Raw genomic sequence first — 3,819 nt, 5'->3', positions numbered from 1 at the left:
GGGGGGGGGACAGGTCCTGCAGTCACCTGGGAACCTCTGTCCAGGGTCAAGAGGTCTGCTAGTCTAAATCTCTCATGCCACACCTCCACTCAGGCCCAGCCACCCTCCCTCCACCCAAGGCAGCTCACTTTCCCTTTGTCCCTTCAGGAGTACCGGCCAGCTCTCATGGCCTGCCCTCTCCTTCCTTTGGCCATGGCCACAGCCGCGGCCACAGCTCAGCATTGCCTCCCACCCGCCTGGACCACTGACACGGCCTCCTCTAAGCACAGAGCCTCTCAAAAAGGCCTAGGGCCCCGAGTCGGCTCCGAACCTCCAGGGATGGCTCCAGGTGGTTTCAAACCAAGGTCCAGCTGCCTGATGGCACAGAGGCCGCAGCTCACCCTCCCAGCCCGGCCTCTCCTTCGTGTAGGGAACCCTGTTTTTACATCACCACGTATGCTCTCCGATCCCCGGCACAGCGGGACTCCAGGCCCCTCCGCACCAGCCCAAGTCCTCCGCTTAAGTACCAGGCTTCCTCCTCCTCCATTGACCAGGCAAACCCCTACCCACGCCTTAAGGCCCAACTTAATTGCCACCTCTGAGGCCCCTTTCCCTGCACACAACACACACCAATGGCAGCTGCCCTCCCACAGCCTCTGTTGCATTGGTGATTATCATGAAGCCAGTTCCTTATCCCTCACAGGCTAGAGTAGAAGCAACTCCATTAGGGACATGTGCTGTTCACCCTCCAGGACCAAGGGGCTAAGGGAATGTTTGTGAAAAAAATTAAAAAAAAAAAAAACAAAACACATCAGGCACTGTTTTAGGCCAGGAAATCAGCTGCGATTGGGAGATGTGGCCCCTGCCCTGGTGGAACTCGGGAGACAGGCAATAAACAAGTGACAGGTATATAATCTGATGCCAGGCGGTGGCTTAGGGAATGAGGCTCCAAGGGCAGGGCTACACAGGGCTAAGGCAAAAAGAGGGGGAAGAGATCTTGACTCCAGGCCTTTAGGCATTTACCCATTCATGGCCACTTTACCATTTGCTTCCTGCAGCTCTCTGAGCTCAGGGCTAGAGGTCAGGAGAGAGGGAAAGGGTGTGAAGAGGCCCAGGAGGGACACCAGGCTGGGGCAGGCTCAGGCATGAAGGCAGCCATGATGAACCCAGAAAGCACCGTCAGTGGTGATCATGAGCCGCCTCTCTGCTCCAAAACCTTTCTTGGCTCCCCAGTGTCCCTGACCAAAGCCTAAACCGCTTCTCCTGGCCTTGGAGGCTTTCCTTCCCAGGTCCCCTTTCTATGTTGTCACCACTCCCCAAACACGACCACCAGCCTTTGTCTACACTGTTCCCTCCCTCCGTCCATTTCCACCTGATAAAGCCCTACAATCGCAGCTGGGCATCTTCCTTTGGAAAGCCCCTTCGCACCACAGGGATATGCTGTCCCTCCTTCAAGTGCCCCCACTCGTTCAACATGGGCTTTCTCAAGAGAGGCGGCTGTGTACATTTCTTATCTAGCCCCAGCGAGAAAACTGGGGCAGACCTAGATACAAATGCTGGCTCAGCCCAGGCCGAGCTATGTTACTTGGGGCATGTTACTTCCCCTCTCTACACCTCAGTGCTCTCATCTGTTAGATGGGGAGTTACAATCATCCTTAAAGGATCAACTCGGGTAGCATGAAAGCACCCAATTCAGGATCTGGCAGGCACCCAGTAGGCAATGCAACCACCCTCCCCGGGCCAAGGGCTTGGGGCCTGGGGGTGGGCGGCCAGGACACTGACTCAGCTCCTCCCCCCACATCCCTCTGGCTCTCTGACCAAAGGGAGGCTGCTGACGACAGGAAGAGCCAGCAGGGAGGTGGCAGGATGTGCGGAGGCCGAGGAAGTCCAAGCAGCGGCCAGGTCATCATACTCTTAGGGGCAGGGGCCCTGAGGGCCCACCCCCAGCAGCCCAGCCCACTTCTTAGGGTCTCCACTAGCTTGGGGAAAGGGGATGTGCGCATGCGCAAACGCACCGAGCTCCACTCCATCACCCCACCCTCCAAGGCTGTCAGAGCCTCCCTAAGGCTCTAGCCAGAAACCAAAAGCAGCCCCGCCCCTCCCCTTCCAGAACAGCACGGTCAAGGGGCCAGACTGACCTGAAAAGAGGCTACTCGTTCCTTTACGTTCAGGGTAAACTCGGGCAACTCACCACCGCCCCCCCCCAAGGCCTCGGTTTATCTAACTGTAAAATGGGAATAAAGGCCCACTCGGTTGCGAGGCTCAGTATGATCATTAAGGCATAGGTATTGATGTAACCGGAGGAGTGCCTATCCCCAAGAGAAAGACAAATCTCTGCCATCGTGTCCCCCACCCCACTCGTGGGCTTGCTCCGAGCCAAGGCCCCAGTGCTGCTGCGAAGTGGCAAGCCGAGGAGAACACGGCGTCGTGCCACTTCGGAAATCCCAGGACGGGCTCCCGGACGGGGTGGGACGGGGCGGCCCCTTCTCACCCACTCAACCTCGGGCGCCCATGCGGGTAGGCAGTCCTCCCAGGCCTGGATCAGCGCGACCCATTCGAGCCGGGGAGAGCCCCTCTCCAGCCCTGGGCGAGACCCCAGACCCAGGCCAGACCCTTCTCCGCTCCTCCCACTGCCCGGAGCCCTGGGAGTCCCTACGGGCCTGGCAGCTTGGGAGAATCAGGTCAGGTCTTCACCAAGGGGGCTGGAGGGGAGGTGGAAAAGGGCCATCAGAAATTGTCCGTGACTGGTCCCACAAAAGTAGGCGGAGAGGGGACTGCCCAGGATAGGGAGTTCCCGTTTCCTCGGGGTCGCCGGGGCTCCTAGTCCGGAAAGGTGAGGAGGAGGCTGGGGGAAGTCGAGGCAGAACAGCCAGCTGGGGCCGCTGGGGTCGCCCTGTCTTCCGGCCGAGACCTCCTCTCGCCTTCGGGAAGTGAAGGGGGTGCCCAGGAGGGGAGCGGCTCGGCTGGGGCTCGGGCGGTCACTCTCCTCCCGGCCTGGGGCGCAGAAGGGCTGGCCCGGGGGGCCGGGGGGTGGGGGGGGCACTCACCGTCATGGCGGCGCCCCGGGGCGGCGGGAGCAGGAGGCAGGGAAGTGGAGAGGGCTCTCGGGCCGGGCCCAGCGGCGCGGGAATCCCGCCGCCGCCGCCGCCGCCGCCCCTCTCGGCTGCCCGCCGCCGCTCCTCCGGCCCTTCCCTTCCCCGGCGCTGCCCGGGCCCCTTCCATCCGCCCATAAAACTTTTTTTTTTTTTTTTTTTTTCAAACTTCCTGGGAGGACCCGGGAGGGCCAATGGGCGGCGAGGCAACCGGGACAAACAGCCGCGGGGGCCGCGGGCGGACCAATGGGAGCGCGGGACGGGACGGGGGCGGGGCCTGCCGCGACGGGACGGGCGCGCGAGGGCGGTCGCGGCCGGCGGATGGGGGCGGAGGGAGTCGAGGGCCGGGCTCCCGCCCCGGGCGCGCTGGGAGGAAGGAAGGACCCTGCGTGCAGGTGACTCGGTCGGGCCCCGGCGCGGGAGTGCTGGGCGGGTACAGCTGGGTGTGGCGCCCAGTCGCCCTGCGGTGGCTCCCGCGAGCCGCCGGACCGAGCGATGGCTCCACTCACTAAGGGCTCGGCGCCGCGGTTTCACGGAGACGTGGGCAATGCAGCCAGTACTAACAACTCAGCAGGTCCCACTCGCCGAGCCCCGCTCATGACCTGTGTAATCTAATGTCGGCCTCACCACAGACCTGACAGGGAGGTGTCCTTGTCCCCCTTTTACTAATGAGAAAACAGAGGCTCAGAGAGGTGAGCCGACTTGGCCAAGGTCACACAGTAAGAAGAGACGGGATTCCTAGCACGTA

This window comes from Panthera uncia, chromosome B4, assembly GCF_023721935.1.
Source record: "Panthera uncia isolate 11264 chromosome B4, Puncia_PCG_1.0, whole genome shotgun sequence".
Lineage (NCBI taxonomy): Eukaryota > Metazoa > Chordata > Mammalia > Carnivora > Felidae > Panthera > Panthera uncia.
This window is presented reverse-complemented; position numbering follows the sequence as displayed.